The sequence below is a fragment of the Oncorhynchus tshawytscha genome, linkage group LG12 (genome assembly GCF_018296145.1).
Source record: "Oncorhynchus tshawytscha isolate Ot180627B linkage group LG12, Otsh_v2.0, whole genome shotgun sequence".
Taxonomy (NCBI): domain Eukaryota; kingdom Metazoa; phylum Chordata; class Actinopteri; order Salmoniformes; family Salmonidae; genus Oncorhynchus; species Oncorhynchus tshawytscha.
The window spans coordinates 15,654,232-15,676,930 of NC_056440.1; the positions used below are offsets into that span (position 1 = coordinate 15,654,232).

The 22,699-nt window shown below is 42.8% G+C and overlaps 1 pseudogene; it reads left to right on the forward strand.

The window, feature by feature from the left end:
• Positions 1–22,699, forward strand: part of LOC121847900 — a 581,625-nt pseudogene that overhangs the window by 462,820 nt on the left and 96,106 nt on the right.

Genomic DNA, 22,699 nt, shown 5'->3' on the forward strand with positions numbered 1-22,699 from the left:
TCCATCACACTGCCCATCCATCACACAGCCCATCCATCACACTGCCCATCCATCACACTGCCCATCCATCACACTGCCCATCCATCACACTGCCCATCCATCACACAGCCCAACCATCACACTGCCCATCCATCACACCGCCCAACCATCACACTGCCCATCCATCACACCGCCCATCCATCACACTGCCCATCCATCACACCGCCCATCCATCACACTGCCCATCCATCACACTGCCCATCCATCACACTGCCCATCCATCACACTGCCCATCCATCACACAGCCCATCCATCACACAGCCCATACAGATGGGGTAGACAACTATACTGAACAAAAATATAGATTTTACTTAGTTACAGTTCATATAAGGAAATCAGTCAATTGAAATAAATTCATTAGGCCCTAATCTATGAATTTCACATGACTGGTAATACAGATATGCAGCTGTTGATCACAGATACCTTTAAAAAAAAAAGTAGGGTCGTGGATCAGAAAACCAGTCAATATTGGGTGTGAGTGTGATCACCATTTGTCTCGTGCAGTGTGACACATCTCCTTCGCAAAGAGATGATCAAGCTGTTGATTGTGGCCTGTGCGACGTTGCTGTATATTGGCGGGAACTGGAACACACTGCCGTACACGTTGATCCAGAGCATCCCAAACATGCTCAATGGGTGACATGTCTCTGGATTATGTAGGCAAAGTAAGAACTAGGACATTTTCAGCTTCCAGTAATTGTGTACAGATTCTTGGGACATGGGGCCGTACATTATGCTGAAACATGAGGTGATGGCGGCGGATGACTGGCACAACAATGGGCCTTAGTGTCTCATCCCGGTATCTCTTGCATTAAAATTTCCATCAATAAAATGCAATTATGTTTGTTGTCTATAGCTTATGCCTGCCCATACCATAACCCCACCACCTCCATAGGGCACTCTGTTGACAACGTTGACATCAGCAAACCACTCACCCACATGACCCGTGTACACGTGCGGTTGTGAGGCCGGTTGACATATTGCCAAATTCTCTACAATTACATTGGAGATATCTTATGGTAGAGAAATTAACATGAAATTCTCTGGAAACAGCTCTGGTGGACATTCCTGAAGTCAGCATGCCAATTGCAGCCTCTCCCTTAAAACATCAGACATCTGTGGCATTGTGTTGTGTGACAAAACTGCACATTTTTAGAGTGGCCCTTTATTGTCCCCAGCACAAGCTGCACCTGTGTGCTATTTAATGAGCTTCTTGATATGCCACACCTGTCAGGTGGATAGATTAGCTTGACAAAGGATAAAATGCTCACTAAAAGCGATGTAAACAAATTTGCACATACCATTTGATAGAAATAAGCTGTTTGAGAGTATGGAACATTTCTTGAATATATTATTTCAGCTCATGGAGCATAGAACCAGCACTTTACATGTTGAGTTAATATTTGTGTTCAGTATAGTTCTATAGCCAAGGGGCCTGTTTATTTTCTTCTGACCAACCAGGTACATTACTTGGATTTCGTTAATTACCCCGGTACAGATGTGCTGGTGATAAAATATTTTAATGGGGTGTAAAAGGCTGTGCTATACCGGCATGGTGATGATTAATGTCTCACCAAGAAACTCTGTGGAACGCTGATAGGTAAAAAAAAGAAAACATCTTGTTATGACGCTCACCAGGAAAACGGTTAAGAAATAAAATTAAAAAACTCACAAAATGTTTGCATGGCTTTGTAATGTTGCCGTCACACTCCATTTGGTCCTCGCTAGCGCCCCAATTGAGTAATGTAGAGGTTAGGAGAGGCTACACCATCAACAGAGGAAGGCAAACCAGCTTGATGCCCGAATCGGGCCTGTTATGTCAATTACACTGATATGTATTTACTGCCTAGACACTGAGTGTACAAACATTAGGAACACTTTTGCCTTCAGAACAGCCTCAACTCATCAAGGCATGGACTCTACAAGGTGTCGAAAGCTTTCCACAGGGATACTGGCCCATGTTGACTGCAATGCTTCCCACAGTTGTGGCAAGTTGGCTGGATGCCCTTTCGGTGGTTGACCATTCTTGATAGACACGGGAAACTGTGTGAGAAAACCCAGCAGTGTTGCAGTTCTTGACACAAACCTACTACCGTACCCTGTTCAAAGGCACTTTGCCTTCCCCATTCACCCTCTGAATTGCACACATACACAATCCATGTCTCAGTTGTCTCAAGGCTTAAAAATCCTTCTTTAACCTGTCTCTCCCCCTTCATCTACACTGCTTGAAGTTGATCTAATAGGTGACATTAATAACAGATCATAGCTTTCACCTGGATTCACCTGTTAGTCTATGTCATGTAAAGAGCAGGTGTTCATAATGTTTTGTACACTCAGTGTATGTATGTGCATCAGGATGGCCTCGTGCTTAGAAGTCCTAATTACAGTAGGAAGAGTTGTACTTTGTGACACCTAGCTAGCTAGAAACTACATCATCAAAGGGAGACGGGGGATGTTCACCTAACAAGGCTGCCCTGTGCCGTTTTATGTCCTCAGACATGAATTAGATTGTGCATCGTGTTTTGAACTACCTCTCCTCCTCATACCAGTATCATTATACCTTATGTCTTTGATTAGGGACCAGAAGTCATTGCCCTCAGTCTACTGTATACAGTACATAGCTGTGATTAGATACAATAGGTCTGAAACTCCCCCCCACTCCAAGTTCAGGCAGACAGACCCCATCCCTCCGTCACCTCATCAGGAAGTTGTGCAGCCTGTTTCAGGTCTACCTGTGTTGTGCTGCGTGTTGGGGCAACATTTTAATAACATCCCCATTCACAGTAAGGCGTGACATCACGCAGTAGAATGGCAGCCACTGCACTGGTGGATTGAACATTTTCAACACTGACGGTAGCCTTATTCTGTAAAAGCTACTTTACTGTGTGTCTTGGAGGTCGTCCAGATACGTGTCTTGTTATAGGAGTTATAGGTCACTGATATAAGTTATAAACCCCTGCCTGAAGGAGTGGGTTTAGCTTTTTGTTCTTCCATGACAAACGCCTTCAGAAACAGAGATAAAGTGAATGCACCCTCTCCTATTTAATCAGAAGTGATTGTATTTCCAATTAAAAAATGTAATTTTTAAAACAAATTAGAAGGGATAGTCATCTAAAATGCATGCTGGACAGGATTGGAAATGTGCTTGACGCTGGTAAGCATCTCTAGCCTGAATGAATGGCACCTTAAACCTTCCTGCCATAGGTAGATGAATTACAGTTTAGGCTTTGCTTTGAAATACAGTAAACACGAATACCACCACCTTGAATGTGGACAAAAAAGGGAAAGCCCAAAAACTGAAGTCCCGGTTTAGTAGTTATGGTATATGCTGTGAAGGAAAATGCAAAGCTGTGGGGATTACATTTCATATACAGCACTTAGTTTTCATCTGTGTCAGCCAGCCGAAACCACAGCAGTTTCTAGAACCTACTGTAGCAGTTTAAAGACAGTATAATAAAAGACTCACAGTATCAATTGGAATTTGAGATGAACGTGTGAAATGTATGCATTCAAATAGTGAAGATGACTTGGGAAAATTTGGTCACATCACTGTGTTGTGTTGCAGGACAATATTGTATGTTTTTAGGAGATGGCTGCTGTTTTACAGGCTCCTAACCAATTGTGCTATTGATTAGGAGCCCGTAAATGATGACAACCTACAGGGAGATGACAGCCTACAGGAAGGAGGTGAGGGCACTCGGGCTGTGGTGTCAGGAAAGCAACCTCTCACTCAATGTCAACAAAACAAGGAGATAACCGGAGACTTCAGGAAACAGCAGAGGGAGAACCGCCCCTATCCACTTCGACGGGACAGTAGTGGAGAAGGCGGAAAGTTAAGCTCCTCGGGCATACACATCACAGACAAACTGAAATGGTTCACCCACACAGAATATATGGTGAAGAAGGAGAATATGGTGCTTTCAAATTTGGCTTGTCACCTAAAACACTGACAAACTTTTACAGATGCACAATTGAGAGCATCCTGTCGGGCTGTATCCCTGCCTGGTACGGCAAATGCACAACACTCAAACGAAAGGCTCTCCAGAGAGTAGTGCGGTCTGCACAATGCATCACTGGGGGCAAACTACCTGCCCTACAGGACCTACACCTACACCTACAGCACCCGATGTCACAGGAAGGCAAAAAAGATCATCAATGACAACAACCACCCGAGCCACTGCCTGTTCATCCAGCTACCATCCAGAATACAAGGTCAATACAGGTGCATCAAAGCTGGGACCGAGAGACTGAAAAACAGCTTCTATCTCAAAGCCATCAGACTGTTAAACATCAATCACTAACTCAGAGGCTGCTGCCTACATACAGACTCAAATCATTGGCCACTTTAATCACACGTCACTTTAAATAATGCCACTTTAATAATGTTTACATATCTTACAATACTCATCTCATATGTATATACTGTATTTTATACAATATATTGCATCTTGCCTATGCCGCTTGGCCATATCTCATCCATATATTTATATATACATATTATTCCATCCCTTTAGATTTGTGTGTATTAGGCAGTTGTTGTGGAATTGTTACATGTTAGATATTACTCCACTGTCGGAAGTAGAAGCACAAGCATTTCGCTACACTTACATTAACATCTGCTATCCATGTGTATGTGACCAATAATATTAGATTTCGTGTTTTTTTGCATTAACTTATTTTGTACATGTTTCTGACACCATCTCCTATAACCAAAATGAGCTTCTGCATATCAGGACATTGTTTACTGACCTCTTACTGGACAAAGATTTTTTCTTTAACGAGTCGGACACAAAGAATTTACATCAGACAAGATCCAACTACCCGTCATTCACGTGAAGAAGAGACCGAGATATTGGGGACGTAGGTCAACGTGCCTTGTAAGGATCTGACGATGAGTGGGATGAGCCTCTATCATCAGTCCTATTAGCCAACGTGCAATCATTGGATAACAAACTGGATGAGCTCCGATCAAGACTATCCTACCAAATGGGACATTAAAATCTGTAATATCTTATGTTTCACCGAGTCGTGGCTGAACGATGACGTGGATAACATACAGCTGGCAGGGTTTTCTGTGCATCGGCAAGATAGAACAGCTGCCTCCAGTAAGACAAGGGGTGGCGGTCTGTGTCTATTTGTCAATAACAGCTGGTGCATGGAATCAAATATGAATGGGATGGTCTCTGCGCACCTTAGGGTGGAATTTGAGTTCAATAAAAGTATAAAAAGTGTGGCAATGTTTCGGGAGATATTGTGTGTCAGGTGGCTGTTTGTATCACTGGGGAAGATGTTTTGGATACACGGTTGTAGAAGTGGTGAGGTTTTGGTAATTGTGATGTGTTGTTTTGAAATTAGAATGTTTCATTAAAGAAAGTCAAAGTCGCTCTCGCTCTCTCAAAATTCAATGGGATTTACTGGCATGGGAAACATACTGTGCCTTGCAAAATAATTCATCCCCCTTCGTTTTTGTCCTATTTTGTTGCATTACAACCTGTAATTTAAATGGATAATTATTTGGATTTCATGTAATGGACATACACAACATATTCAAAATTGGAGAAAAATTCCCCAAAATTTAAAATTGAAAAGTGGTGCATTCATATGTATTCACCCCCTTTGCTATGAAGTCCCTAAATTAAATGTATTTATAAAGCCCTTTTAATATTAAATCAAATGTATTTATTTAGCCCTTCTTACATCAGCTGATAACTCAAAGTGCTAGACAGAAACACAGCCTAAAACCCCAAACAGCAAGCAATGCAGGTGTAGAAGCAGGGTGGCTAGGAAAAACTCCCTAGAAAGGCCAAAACCTAGGAAGAAACCTAGAGAGGAAGGCTATGAGGGGTGGCCAGTCCTCTTCTGGCTGTGCCGGGTAGAGATTATAACAGGACATGGCAAAGATGTTCAAATGTTCATAGATGACCAGCAGGGTCAAATAATAATAATCACAGTGGTTGTCGAGGGTGCAACAGGTCAGCACCTCAGGAGTAAATGTCAGTTGGCTTTTCATAGCCGATCATTCAGAGTATCTCTACCGCTCCTGCTGTCTCTAGAGAAAACAGCAGGTCTGGGACAGGTAGCATGTACAGTGAACAGGTCAGGGTTCCATAGACGCAGGCAGAACAGTTGAAACTGGAGCAGCAGCACGGCCAGGGGGACTGGGGACAGCAAGGAGTCATCATGCCAGGTAGTCCTGAGGCATGGTCCTAGGGTTCAGGTCCTCCGAGAGAGAGAAATAAAGAATTAGAGAGAGCATACTTTAATTCACACAGGACACTGGATAAGACAGGAGAAATACTCCAGATATAACAGACTGACCCTAGCCCCCCGACACATAAACCACTGCAGCATAATACTGGAGGCTGAGACAGGAGGTGTCGGGAGACACTGTGGCCCCGTCCGACGATACCCCGGGACAGGGCCAAACAGGCAGGATATAACCCCACCCACTTTGTCAAAGCACAGCCCCCAAACCACTAGAGGGATATCTTCAACCACCAACTTACCATCCGGAGACAAGGCCGAGTATAGCCCACAAAGATCTCCGTCACGGCACAACCCAAGGGGGGGCACCCAAGCCAGACAGGAAGATCACGTCAGTGACTCAAACCACTCAAGTGACGCACCCCTCCTCGTGATGACATGGTAGAGCACCAGTAAGCCAGTGACTCAGCCCCTGTAATAGGGTTAGAGACAGAGAATCCCAGTGGAGAGAGAGGAACTGCCAGGCAGAGACAGCAAGGGCGGTTCGTTGCTCCAGTGTCTTTCCATTCACCTTCACACTCCCGGGCCAGACTATACTCAATCATAGGACCTACTGAAGAGATGAGTCTTCAATAAAGACCTAAAGGTTGAGACCGAGTCTGCGTCTCTCACATGGGTAGGCAGAACATTCCATAAAAATGGAGCTCTGTATGAGAAAGCCCTGCCTCCAACTGTTTGCTTAGAAATTCTAGGGATAGTTAGGAGCCCTGCGTCTTGTGACCATAGTGTATGTGTAGGTAAGTACGGCAGGACCAAACCCGAAAGATAGGTAGGAGAAAGCCCATGTAATTCTTTGTAGGTTAGCTGTAATACCTTGAAATCAGCCCTTGCCTTAACAGGAAGCCATTGTAGAGAGGCTAGCACTGGAGTAATATGATAAAAATTTTTGGTTCTTGTCAACATTCTAGCAGCCGTGTTTATGACTAACTGAAGTTTATTTAGTGCTTTTTCCGGGTAGCCGGAAAGTAGAGCATTGCAGTAGTCTAACCTAGAAGTGAGAAAAGAATGGATACATTTTATTGCATCATATTTGGACAGAATGTTTCTGATTTTTGCAATGTTACGTAGATGGAAAACAGCTGTCCTTGAAACAGTCTTGATATGTTCGTCAAAAGAGAGATCAGCGTCCAGAGTAACGCTGAGGTCCTTCACAGTTTTATTTGAGACGACTGTACAACCATCAAGAATATTGTCAGATTCAACAGAAGATCTCTTTGTTTCTAGGGACCTAGAACAAGCATCTCTGTTTAGAACATTTGCAGCCATCCACTTCCTTATGTCTGAAACACAGGCTTCTAGCGAACTTGTCCGTGTAGACCAATTTGGGTTTCTAATCCCTCCTTGGTCGGACACCGTTAAACGTCATTTACCACCTTCAGAAGTGCAGTCTAAGTGCTCTGATGTGGTCTAAAACCAGACTGAAGCATTTTGTATAAATTGTTTTTCTTCAGGAAGTCAGTGAGTTGCTGGGCAACAGCTTTTTCTAAAAAGTTTTAGAGGAATGGGAGATCCGATATAGGCTGATAGTTTTTCATATTTTCTGGTTCAGGTTTGTCTTTTCAAGAGAGGCTTTATTACTGCCACTTTTAGTGAGTTTGGCACACATCTGGTGGATAGAGATACGTTTATTATGTTTAACATAGGAGGGCCAAGCACAGGAAGCAGCTAGTTCAGGAGTTTAGTTGGAATAGGGTCCAGTATGCAGCTTGAAGGTTTAGAGGCCATGATTGTTTTCATCATTGTTTCAAGAGATAAAGTACTAAAACACTTGAGTGTCTCCCTTGATCCTAGGTCCTGGCAGAGTTGTGCAGACTCAGGACAACTGAGCTTTGGAGGAATACGCAGATTTAAAGAGGAGTCTGTCATTTGCTTTCTGATGATCATGATCTTTTCCTCAAAGAAGTTCATGAATGTGTCACTGCTGAAGTGAAAGCCATCCTCTCTTGGGAATGCTGCTTTTTAGTTAGCTTTGCGACAGTATCAAAAATACATTTTGGATTGTTCTTATTTTCCTCAATGAAGTTGGAAAAAAAGGATGATGGAGCAGCAGTTAGGGCTCTTCGATACTGCAGGGTACTGTCTTTCCAAGAAGACTTCCAGTTTGGTGTGACGCCATTTCCGTTCCAATTTTCTGGAAGCTTGCTTCAGAGCTCGGTTGTTTTTTGTATACCAGGGAGCTATTTTCTTATAACATTTTTTTTTGTTTTTTAGGAGTGCGACTGCATCTAGGGTATTGCACCATGTTAAATTGAGTTCCTCAGTTAGGTGGTTAACTGATTTTTGTATTCTGACGTCCTTGGGTATGCGCAAGGAGTCTGAAAGAGCATCTAGGAATCTTTGGGTTGTCCGAGAATTTATAGCATGACTTTTGATGATCCTTGGTTGGGTCTGAGCAGATTATTTGTTAAATTGCAAATGTAATAAAATGGTGGTCTGATTGTCCAGGATTATTATGAGGAAAAACATTAAGATCCCCAACATTTATTCCACAGGACAAAACTAGATCCAGAGTAGGACTGTGGCAGTGAGTAGGTCCGGAGACATGTTGGACAAAACCCACTCAAAGATGTCAAAGATGGCTCCAAAAGCTTTTTGGAGTGGATCTGTGGACTTTTACATGTGAATATAAAAGTCACCAAAAATGTGAAAATGATCTAACCATGACTACAAGGTCTGACAGGAATTCAGGGGACTCAGTGAGTAACGCTGTATATGGCCCAGGAGGCCTGTAAACACTAGCTATAAAAAGTGATTGAGTAGGCTGCATAGATTTCATGACTAGAAGCTCAAAAGACGAAAACGTTTATTTTTTTTTGTAAATTGAAATTTGCTATATAAATGTTAGCAACACCTCCGCCTTTGCGGGATGCGCGGGGGATATGGTCACTTGTGTAACCAGGAAGTGAGGCCTCATTTAACACAGTAAATTCATCAGGCTTAAGCCATGTTTCAGTCAGGCCAATCACATCAAGATTATGATCAGTGATTAGTTCATTGACTATAACTGCCTTGGAAGTGAGGGGTCTAACATTAAGTAGCCCTATTTTAAGATGTGAGGTACTACAATCTCTTTTAATAATGGCAGGAATGGAGGAGATCTTTATTCCAGTGAGATTGCTAAGGCAAACACCGCCATGTTTAGTTTTGCCCAACCTAGGTCGAGGCACAAACACGGTTTCAATGGGGATAGCTGAGCTGACTACACTGACTGTGCTAGTGGCAGACCCCACTAAGCTGGCAGCCTGGCCTGCACCCTATCTCATTGTGGAGCTAGGGGAGTTAGAGACCCGTCTATGTTCATAAATAAGATGAGTGCACCCCTCCAGCTAAGATGGAGTCCGTCACTCCTCAACAGGCCAGGCTTTGTCCTGTTTGTGGGTGAGTCTCAGAAAGAGGGCAAATTATCTACAAATTATATCTTTTGGGAGGGCATGAAACAATTTTCAACCAGCGATTGAGTTGTGAGACTCTGCTGTCGAGCTCATCACACCCCCTAACTGGGAGGGGGCCAGAGACAATGATTCGATGCCGACACATCTTTCTAGCTGATTTACACGCTGAAGCTATGTTGAGCTTGGTGACCTCTGACGGCTTCATCCTAACGTCGTTGGTGCCGACATGGATAACAATATCCCTATACTCTCTACACTCGCTATCTTCAGATTAGCCTTAACGTCGGTAGCCCTGCCCCCTGGTAAACAGTGTATGATCACTGGATGATTCGTTTTAAGTCTAATACTACGGGTAATGGAGTCGCCAATGACTAGGGCTTTCAATTTGTCAGAGCCCATGGCGGGAGGCTTCGGCATCTCAGACCCCGTAACGGGAGGATTAGAGACCAGAGAAGGCTCAGCCTCTGACTCGTTGCTTAATGGGTAGAACCGGTTGAAAGTTTCTGTCGGCTGAATGAGCGACAAACTAGTTGAGCATTCCTGCAGCATTTCCCTCCAGAAGCCATGAGAAAGTTGTCCGGCTGCGGGGATTGTGCGAGGGGATTTATACTACTATCTGTAGTTACTGGTGGTACAGACGCTGTTACATCCTTTCCTACACTTCAATTACCCTTGCGTCTGAAGCTGGGCTTGCAGCACAGCTATCCTCGCTGCAAGGCGATCGTTCTCCTGTATATTATGAGTACAGCGACTGCAATTAGAAGGCATCATGTTAATGTTACTACTTGGCTTTCGCTGGTGGTGGTCCTGACGAACCAAGTCCAGATAAAGCGTCCGGAGTGAAAAAGTTGAAAGAAAAAAAGTTGATTGAGGGAAAAACTATATAAATGGTAATTAAACAGTCTTAACCATAAAGATGTCAGGTAGCAAAGTAAGGTTAGCAACAAAACGCACAGCAGCACGTAAACAAGTCTGCAAGTTGTGACCGGAAATTACGCTGAAATAAGATCTGGTGCAACCAATTACCTCCAGAAGTCACATAATAGATTGCACACAAGTGGACTTTATTTAACTACGTGTCACATTTGATTTATTTATTTATTTATTTCACCTTTATTTAACCGGGTAGGCAAGTTGAGAACAAGTTCTCATTTACAACTGCGACCTGGCCAAGATAAAGCAAAGCAGTTCAACACATATAACAACACAGAGTTACCATGGAGTAAAACAAACATAGTCAATAATACAGTAGAAAAATAAGGCTATATACAATGTGATGTACATGATCTCAGTATATATACACATCTGTTCTGAAAGGCCACAGAGTCTGCAACACCACTAAGCAAGGGGCACCATGAAGACCAAAGAGCTCTCCAAACAGGTCAGGGACAAAGTTGTGGAGAAGTACAGATCAGGGTTGTGTTCTGAAACAATATCAGAAACTTTGAACATCCCACGGAGCACCATTAAATCTATTCTTAAAAAAATTGAAAGAATATGGCTCCACAACAAACCTGCCAAGAGAGGGCCCCTCAGCAAAACTCATGGACAAGGCAAGGAGGACATTAATCAGAGAGGCAACAAAGAGACCAACGATAACCCTGAAGGAGCTGCAGAGCTCCACAGCGGAGATTGGAGTACGGGTCCATAGAACCACTTTAAGCCGCACAATCCACAGAGCTGGGCTTTACGGAAGAGTGGCCAGAAAAAAAAGCCATTGCTCAAAGAAAGAAATAAGCAAACACATTTGGTGTTCGCCAAAAGGCATGTGGGAGAATCCTCAAACATATGGAAGAAGGTACTCTGGTCAGATGAGACAAAAATGTAACTTTTTGTCCATTAAGGAAAACACTATGTCTGGAAACCCAACACCTCCCACCACCCCGAGAACAGCATCCCCACACTGAAGCATGGTGATGGCAGCATGATGCTGTGGGGATGTTTTTCGTCGGCAGGGACTGGGAAACTGGTCAGAATTTAAGGAATGATGGATGGCACTAAATACAGAGAAATTCTTGAGGGAAGCCTGTTTCAGTCTTCCAGAGATTTGAGACTGGAACGGAGGTTCACCTTCAAGCAGGACAATGACCCTAAGCATACTGCTAAAGCAACACTTGAGTGGTTTAAGGGAAAACATTTAAATGTCTTGGAATGGCCTAGTCAAAGCCCAGACCTCAATCCAATTGAGAATCTGTGGTATGACTTAAAGATTGCGGTACACCAGCGAAAGCCATCCAGCTTGAAGGAGCTGGAGCAGTATTGCCTTGAAGAATGGGCAAAAATCCCAGTGGCTAGATGTGCCAAGCTTATAGATACATACCCCAAGAGACTTGCAACTGTAATTGCTGCAACAGGTGTCTCTACAAAGTTTTGACTTAGGGGGGTGAATAGTTATGCACGCTCAAGTTCCGTTTTTTTGTCTTAAAAAATATTTTCCATCTTCAAAGTGGTAGGCATGTTGTGTAAATCAAATGATTCAAACCCCCAAAAAGCTATTTTAATTCCAGGTTGTAAGGCAACAAAATAGGAAAAATGCCAAGATGGGTGAATACTTTCGCAAGTCACTGTATGTTTACATTGCCAAAGAAAATGGAATAGACAATAAACAAAGGGAAATAAACCATCTGTAAATATTACACTCACAATAGTTTTAAAGCGTATAGACATTTCATGTTATTGTCTATCTAGTGTTGTAACAATGGGGGGCTTCTCTCTCTCAAATACAATGAAGCACAGGAAATACGTTGGATGAGAACGGACATTAAGACAATGGTAGAGGTGCAGAGGTCTGGTGCCTGGCCACACGCAGGGTGTGCCCTGCTGGTTGTTATCCCTCTTTAAATAGCCTCCCTCCCTGTATCAACATCAACACTTGACCGCTAGGATGGCCACCCACACATCTCTGCAATCGCTTCTGGTTTCCTCCCAGTGTAACGTGATCAAACAAAGTGCTTGTCATCACGACAGGGAGTTTGATCTTCATATCAGCATGTCATTAGGCAAAGATTAATCCTCAGTACCTTCCTGATACACATCAACACTACCAACAGTAGTGGGATGCAGGGTGCCCATTGAAACTCCTCTGGCTCAAAAAAAAGTCTGTCCAATAGTTTCTAAGACCATTTTTATTTCCTCTGAGGGGTCCATGTGGGAGATGGGGGAAGAAACAGTGACAGCATGTTACCCTTCTTTCATATCATGGATGAAAGGATGGCTCTCCTCTGTCTCTCACATCCCTCCATCTCCTTCTCATCTCCTCAGGCATGGCTTCATTATCCAGCTCTTTGAGCTTCAGTCATCTCCTCAGACATGGGTTCATCATCCAGCATGGGGTCCATGGTCTCTTTGTCTCTCTCCATCCCTCCTACCTTGTTTATCGCTTAGCACAGCAAGACACTTTTGAGAGACAACTAGCAATTATTATCTCATTAGCATGTGTGGAGCAGAGATATTGGCTAAAGAGAGGGAAAGAAAAGAGAGAGAGAGACCAGGGTGATTCTCCTGGTGTGATGTTAATGACAGATTAGAGAGGTTGTAAAGCTCTAGCTCTACTGGAATTCCAGATCCCGGCCCCCACAACAGGCCTGTTACCATGCAGCGCTGCAATAATCACAGCTCACTGGGACGGACTCTCATCTCACTCATTCTCCTTTGAATTGAACAGTAGGGGTTAAATTGGGGAAGAATATAACTGTTACTTTGAGGATACAGTATATCTTGTACCTTTTACATCCCTACCTACCTTTATATTTTTAAATAAAACATTGTTTTCACTATTTCTTTTCTCCTAAAACAAACGTATCTCTGCACGGCCCAACCTGCAGACAAACATTGAATAAATCAAATTAAAGAGTGATGTTTGGAGGTCAGGAGTTTCTACAACCTGAAAGACATGTGTTATTGATCGACTATGTTGGGTTTGTAGTACACACGCACACCTCTACACTGATCAAACACTTCAACTTTACTAGAGTGGAGGAGCAGAACAGGGCAAGGAGGCTACACATGGACAATGAATGATTTAGGAAGGACTCCTGCTATGCAATGCATGTGGTTATAAACAGCTTGACAGTTGAGAGTTGTAAAACCAGCAAATACACACAAAGACATTCACAGGCAAACAGACACAGTGTCATGGAGCGCATGTCTGTGACATATAGACATTGACACTGAAACGTATGATTGGTTAGAGAAATACTTTTTTTGTATCTCTTTAAGGTATAACCAAGGTATAATCCTGAAACAAAAAGAATGTTGGTTAGAGTTGCGCATTCCTTTTGTTAACAATACAATTGACATAAGGCACAAAAGTTGAGTGTTGGGTGCGCGCCAGTTACTAAAACAGTGTAACTTGTTAACCATGTTTCCACCATGTATAAAGCTTCCCATTTACAAGTACATGCTTTAGCAATGTGAAATATATTCTGCCAACGATTGAAGTGTTGGTAGAATAATAATGATATAATTTACCTGAAGTGTTTGTCTGTTGTGCTGTTTCCTTGTTGAAGTGCCAGCATGTATTACGCATGACGCAAATTAGTCTGACAGCCATACAGGAAACTTTATTGGTTGATGGGAATAACCAAAGTGATGAATTATCCCAGGGGGTGAAGTACTTCATGAATGTGTATTTTTTTACTTAAAGAAGATGCTACGGCACAAGTTATTGAAGTGTGGGTTTATGTAAAACTGTTGTTTATGATGTTATGTTCATGGGAAATTATGGATTTATGGTGGAAATGTATTGTGGACTATCTTGATGGAACATTCCTAGTGGAAGTGAGTTCCTGGAAAGAGTTCTGAGCAGGCTGATTAGGAAACAGGTTGGCTGGAGTTGTACCATAACCTGAGTTTTGTTAGAAGCAAATAGATGTTGCCTGAATAGTTTATACTGAGAATATCGTTGATTTATTCAAGTCTTTACATTAACGTCCTGTTTGTTATTCTCTGTACAAAGTTTATTGGCTGATTCGTAATGCACTCAGTATGGTGATAATATGGTATGGAGAGGTCCCTCAGTATGGTGATAATATGGTATGGTGAGGTCCCTCACTATGGTAATAATATGGTATGGTGAGGTCCCTCACTATGGTAATAATATGGTATGGTGAGGTCCCTCAGTATGGTGATAATATGGTATGGTGAGGTCCCTCAGTATGGTGATAATATGGTATGGTGAGGTCCCTCAGTATGGTGATAATATGGTACGGTGAGGTCCCTCAGTATGGTGATAATATGGTATGGTGAGGTCCCTCAGTATGGTGATAATATGGTATGGTGAGGTCCCTCAGTATGGTGATAATATGGTATGGTGAGGTCCCTCAGTCTGGTGATAATATGTTATGGTGAGGTCCCTCAGTCTGTTGATAATATGGTATGGTGAGGTCCCTTAGTCTGGTGATAATATGGTATGGTGAGGTCCCTTAGTCTGGTGATAATATGGTACGGTGAGGTCCCTCAGTATGGTGATAATATGGTAATAATATGGTATGGTGAGGTCCCTCAGTAGGGTGATACTATGGTATGGTGAGGTCCCTCAGTATGGTGAGGTCCCTCAGTATGGTGATAATATAGTATGGTGAGGTCTCTCAGTAGGGTGACAATATCGTATCGTGAGGTCGCTCAGTATGGCGATAATGTCGTATTGTGAGGTCCTTGGCAATTCCCTGTACATTGTTGTTCAGTAGACTGGACCATTTACTCTATACTATTATACGACTGTTTGATTCATATTATAGGTCAAATGCAATAGATTTAATGAATGCATTTAGTAATAGAATTGTAACAATACACCCCCACACCTCCATCACAAATGCACATGAACACACACACACCTCCTAAACCTTGTCCCTGCCTCACCTTAAACCATCAGCTCCCCTGTAATGAATTACAGTGTTCACTTTCTTCCCCAAGTAAAGCCTATCACACCTCCCCTTTCACTCTTTTATCATCCCTCGGTTTTTAAGAAGCCACGCGTCGGCCGATATGAGCCCTGAGTGGGTGGAGATATGATATGGCGTCGACAGAGACAGCGGCTGTTTTTAAATCAAACTGACAAACATATTTATCATTGTTATACTTGTCCATAGTGTCTCTTCTGGTTGCTCTACATCTGAAGATGGAGCTGCAGTGGTTAGCGGCCATTTTACAGGCTCCTGACCAAATGTGCTATTTAGTGTGTTTTTTATGCTGATCTTAACTTTTTGTACATTGTCTCCGTTATAATTTCCTATGAACGAAAACAGATTGTGGACAAAATTGGGAAGAAGATTTCTACTTGGCAGCTCTGGACGTACTGCTTACTCCAGACCAGGCCTTAATCCCAGGGACTCTAAAGGGGAAGCGGTGGCGGAAAAAAAGCAGGCCTCCGAACAAAATGAATAGACCCCCATTTCCCTCTGTTGACAAATGTGTAGTCACAGGAGAACAAACTGGAATAGCTCCATTCGAGACTATCCTATAAACGGGACCTGAAGAACTGTAATAATGTTTCTCTGAGTCTTGGCTGAACAAGGACATAGATAATACTGTATATATCTTGCGGGGTTTTGCAAGCATCATCTAGGCAGGACAGCAGCCTCGGGTACGACTAAGGGAGAGGGGTATCTCTTTGTTAACAGAAGCTTGTGCGCGACCTCTAATGTTAAAGAAGTCTCTAGTTTTTGCCTGCCTTCGTCGTTAGAATACCTCATAATGATCTGCAGACCATACTATTTACTAAGACAGTTTTCACTTATATTTTTCATATATGTCTATGTACCACCACAAATCGATGCTGGCACTAACATCGCACTCAAAGAACTGTATAGGGCCATAAGCAAACAAGAAAAAGTACATTTCTCGTGGCCGGTGATTTGTTTTACCAGCATGTCACCTGTTCAAATAGAGGGGACCAAACTCTTGATCACCTTTACTCCACACGCATAAATACATACAAGGTTCTCCCTTGCCCTCCCTTCGGTAAATCTGACCATAACTATATCTTCCTGATTCCTGGTTACAAGCAAAAACTTAAACTGGAAGTACCAGTGACACACACAATACGGAAGTGGTCAGATGAAACAGATGCTAAGCTACATGACTGTTTCGCTACCACAGACTGGAATATGTTCAGAGATTACAAAGGGAGACCCAGCCGCGAGCTGCACAGTGACGTGAGTTTACCAGACGAGCTAAATGCCTTCTAGGTTCGCTTTGAGGCAAGCAGCACTGAACCATGAATGAGAGAACCAGCTGTACTAGATGACTGTGTGATCTTGCTCTCGGCAGTCGATGTGAATTAGACAATTGAACAGGTTAACATTCACAAGGCCGCGGGGCCAGATGGATTAGCAGGCTGTGTACTCAGAGCATGCACTGATCAGCTGGCAAGTGTCTTCACTGACAATTTCAACCCCTCCCTGTCTTTTGACATGTTTCGAGCAGACCTCCATAGTCCATGTGTCCAAGAATGCAAAGGAAACCTGTATAAATGACTATCACCTCATAGAACTCACATCTGTAGCCATGAAATGCTTTGAAAGGCTGGTCATGGCTCACATCAACACCATCATCCCAGACATCCCGGACCCACTCTAATTTGCATACTGCTCCAACAGATCCACAGATGATGCACTCCACATAGGAACACCTATGTGATAATGTTGTTCATTGACTACAGCGCAGCGTTCGACCCCATAGTGCCCTGCAAGCTCATCGCTAAGCTCAGGACCCTGGGACTGAACTCCTCCCTCTGCAACTGGATCCTGGACTTCCTGACGGACCGGCCCCAGGTGGTGAGGGTAGGCAACAACACATCCGTCACGCTGACCCTCAACACAGGGTGCATGCTTAGGCCCCTCCTGAGGGGAGAACGGCTCAAAATAATGACCGCAATGGAGCAAATGGAATAGAATCAAACCCTTGGAAATCATGTGTTTGATACCATTCTGCTCCAGTCATTACCACAAGACCGTTCTCCCCAATTAAGGTGCCTCCAATTTTTGACTGATCACATACACTGCTGCTACCGCTTATCATCTATCCTGTTGCCTAGTCACGTTACCCCTACTTACATACAGTATCTACCTCAATTACCTCATACCCCTGCACATCGACTCGGTACTGGTACGCTGTGTATATAGACAAGCTATCGTTACATGTATTTATTCCTTTTTTTAACCTTTTTATTCCGATTCTCCCTGTATTGTTGGGAAGGACCCGAAACAAAGCATTCCACTGTTGGTCTAGACTGGTTGTTTATAAAGAATATATGACAAATAAAATTAGATTTTGATTGAATGTGTGTTCTAGTGCTCTCCATGGATGGGTTGGCTAACAATCACTTGAAAACGATGTGCGTGCTTCTATGTGGTAGAAGTCAGCCTGTTGTTGTGAATCTGGATATTTGGCTCAGTTGGTAGAGCATGGCGCTTGCAACGCCATGGTTTTGGGTTTGATTCCCACGGGGGACCAGAACAAAAAGTATGAAAATGTATGCCCTCACTACTGTAAGAGTGTCTACTAAATGTCTAAAATAACAAAAAAAATCAATTGATGGCCAGATTGCTAGCAAGAAAGACAAGAAACTGCCATGTGGGGAATTGTAAAGTGGCTCGTTTCATCTTGTTATTGATACCATGTCTTGTTTTGAGGTATTTTGACAGATTTCATGTCAATGCTAATATGGCTAAAATTCTTTAGATAGCTAACCAACAATGTATTTGAGAGATGAACAAGTGGTCATTGTGCAAATTTATTTAAGTTTTCAATAAACATTGTAGACAAAATATAGCTTACATGCTGTCAACAATCTAAGCCAACTTCATCTGTTTGCGCCATTGTGCTAAACAACCTACCCATCTATAGCGACACTTCTCCGTGGACTAATTGGGAATGTACCTGGGACAGTTTGCAGTGTGTGTGTATGTGTGCGTACTGTGTATGTACTGTTAAAGCATATGATCAGAAGGCCTACTATAAATGCAATGTTTCACACAAAAGAGGAAATTATTTATACATCCTACACTCACACACAGGCCATACAAGTGTTTGTATCAGAGAGCAGGTGTGATGTAACACTAAACTGTCTATCAGAGCAGGTGTGATGAATGTAACACTAAACTGTCTATCAGAGAGCAGATGTGATGTAGCACTAAACTGTCTATCAGAGAGCAGGTGTGATGTAGCACTAAAATGTCTATCAGAGAGCAGGTGTGATGTAACACTAAACTGTCTATCAGAGCAGGTGTGATGTAACACTAAACTGTCTATCAGAGAGCAGGTGTGATGTAACACTAAACTGTCTATCAGAGAGCATGTGTGACGAATGTAGCACTAAACTGTCTATCAGAGAGCAGATGTGATGTACCACTAAATTGTCTATCAGAGAGCAGGTGTGATGTAGCACTAAACTGTCTATCAGAGCAGGTGTGATGTAACACTAAACTGTCTATCAGAGCAGGTGTGATGTAACACTAAACTGTCTATCAGAGCAGGTGTGATGTAACACTAAACTGTTTATCAGAGCAGGTGTGACGAATGTAACACTAAACTGTCTATCAGAGAGCAGGTGTGATGTAACACTAAACTGTCTATCAGAGAGCAGGTGTGATGAATGTAACACTAAACTGTCTATCAGAGAGCAGGTGTGATGAATGTAACACTAAACTGTCTATCAGAGAGCAGGTGTGATGAATGTAACACTAAACTGTCTATCAGAGAGCAGGTGTGATGAATGTAACACTAAACTGTCTATCAGAGAGCAGGTGTGATGTAACACTTTCACATTTTTCTCTCTGTCTCCTTGCTGTGTATTCCCCTCCATGGTGAAACCATTGTCCCGCTCTTAGAAATGTTATTCCCCCGACTTCCCAAAAGATGTCATGCCGTGGCTTTGTTAGAAATCTATTACTAGCTACCCCTCTCACGCACACACACACACACACACACACACACACACACACACACACACACACACACACACACACACACACACACACACACACACACACACACACACACAGAGATATATATAAAACACACACACAGAGAATATATAAACACACACACAGAGAATATATAAACACACACACACAGACACACAGACACACACACACCCACACAGATAATATATATAAACACACACACACACACACACACACACACACACACACACACACACACACACACACACACACAGAGAGAATATATATAAACACACACACACAGACACACACACACACAGACACACACACACACACACACACACACACACACACACACACACACACACACAGACAGAATATATATAAACACACAACACACACACACACACCGAATATTAACCGTTCACAAAACATTATGAACACCTGCTCTTTCCATGGCATAGACTGAGCATGTGAATCCAGGTGAAAGCTATGATCCCGTGTTGATGCCATCGGTCAAATCCACTTCAATAAGTGTAGATGAAAGGGAGGAGACAGGTTAAAGAAGAAAATAAGCCTTGAGACTATTGAGACAAGAATTGTGTGTGTGTTCCATTCAGAGTGTAATTGGACAAGACAACATATTGAAGTGTCATTGAACGGGGTATGGTAGTAGGTGTCAAGAAAGGCAATGCTGCTGGGTTTTTCACACTCAAAAGTTTTCAGTGTGTATCAAGAATGGTCCACCATCCAAAGGACATCCAACCGGCACTCTCAGTCTGAGCACATCTTAGCTAAAAACAACGTTTTCCACAGGCTAATATAATTACAAACAGACAGATAGGCTCTCAGTATGTCAAGTGTCAATAGATTATGTCACAGTGAAGGGGGACTCAATTGCCTCTATACTTACAGCATCAAGAGAAGGCTTCACTGACACCTAGGCATAATTATATATTAATATTATGGTTAAACAGATTCTATGATTAGACGGTTCAATTGTTCCATCTTTACTTCACACATGCTCTGCTACACTTTTCAAATCTAAATAACAACACAATCAATAAAAACAGTGACGTTCTGAAGGCCTTCAAATCATCAAATCAAATTGTATTTGTCACATGCGCCTAATACAACAGGTGTAGACCTTACAGTGAAATGCTTACTTACAAGCCCTTACACAACAATGCAGTTAAGAAAAATAAGTGTTAAAGTATAAGTGTCACCGTCCTATTGGCAAATCTGACCACGACTCCATTTTGTTGCTCCCAGCCTATAGACAGAAATTAAAACAGGAAACACCCATGGTCAGTTCAATGCTGGTCCGACCAATTTTATTCCACGTTTCAAGATTGTTTCGATCACGTGGACTTGGATATGTTCCGGATAGCCTCAGACAACAACATTGATGTATACGCTGATTCGGTGAGCGAGTTAATTAGCAAGTGCATCGGTGATATTTGCCACACAGCCAGGAGTGGTGGGTGCAGAGTCAAGCGCAAAGAGCAGAGGATAATGGGGTAAACCAAACTTTATTACGGTATCCAAAGTAACGGCAAAAACAATAGGCGAAAACAAATATGTCCAACCCAAATCTGGGCACCAAACAGTCAGTGAACGTAACATGTAACCAACCTAGACTAACGGGCCTAACAGGCTTAAATAGTCCTGAACCAAAACTCGAACAAGAAACAGGTGCAACCAATAAGACATAACAAACAGAAAAGGAAAAGGGGATCGGTGGCAGCTAGTAGACTGGCGACGACGACCGCTGAGTGCCGCCCGAACAGGGCGGCACTGGTGGAGCCAACTTCGGTGGAGTCGTGAAAACGTTGTACACATGGTGACTATTAAAACCTTCCCCAACCAGAAACTCTGGATTGATGGCAGCATTCGCGCAAAACTGAAAGCGCGAACCACTGCGTTTAATCATGGCAAGGCGACCGGAAACATAACCGAATGCAAACAGTGTAGCAATTCCCTACGCAAGGCAATCAAACAAGCTAAGCGTTAGTATAGAGACAAAGTAGAGTCGCATTTCAATGGCTCAGACACGAGACGTATGTGGAAGTGTCTACAGTCAATCATGAATTACAAAAAGAAAACCAGCCCTGTCGTGGACACCAACGTCTTGCTTCCAGACAAACTAAACAACTTATTTTCTCGCTTTGAGGACAATACAGTGCCACAGCCCGCTACCAAAACCTGCGTGTTCTCCCTCACCGAGGCCAACGTGAGTAGAACATTTAAATGTGTTAACCCTCGCAAGGCTGCCAGACCAGACAGCATCCCTAGACGCATCCTCAGAGCATGCGCAGACCAGCTGGCTGGTGTGTTTACGGACATATTCAATCAATACCTATCCCAGGTCTGCTGTTCCCACATGCTTCAAGAGGGCCACCATTGTTCCTGTTCCCAAGAAAGCTAACCTTTTTTAGCGCAGGGGTTCTGGTAGCGGAACCCCTTGACAACATTCCGCTGAAATGGCAGCGTGTGAAATTCCAAATTATTTTTTTGAAATATGTTAACTTTAACTTCGTTAACTTCTTGGATATAGGGGGCGATCTTTTAATTTATGGATAAAAAAACGTTTCCGTTTTAAACAAGATATTTTGTCACGAAAAGATGCTCGACTATGCATATAATTGACAGCTTTGGAAAGAAAACACTCTGACGTTTCCAAAACTGCAAAGATATTGTCTGTGAGTGCCACAGAACTAATGCTACAGGCGAAACCAAGATGAAATTTCATACAGGAAGTGCCCCAGATTTTGAATGCGCTGTGTTCCAATGTCTCCTTATATGGCTGTGTATGGGTCACGAATGAGCTTAGACTTTCTGTCATTTCCCCAAGGTGTCGACAGCATTGTGACGTATTTGTAGGCAAATCATTGGAAGATTGACCTTAACTTCTTGGATATAGGGGGCGCTCTTTTAATTTATGGATAAAAAAACGTGCACGTTTTAAGCGCAATATTTTGTCACGAAAAGATGCTCGACTATGCATATAATTGGCAGCTTTGGAAAGAAAACACTCTAAGGTTTCCAAAACTGCAAAGATATTATCTGTGAGTGCCACAGAACTCATGCTACAGGCGA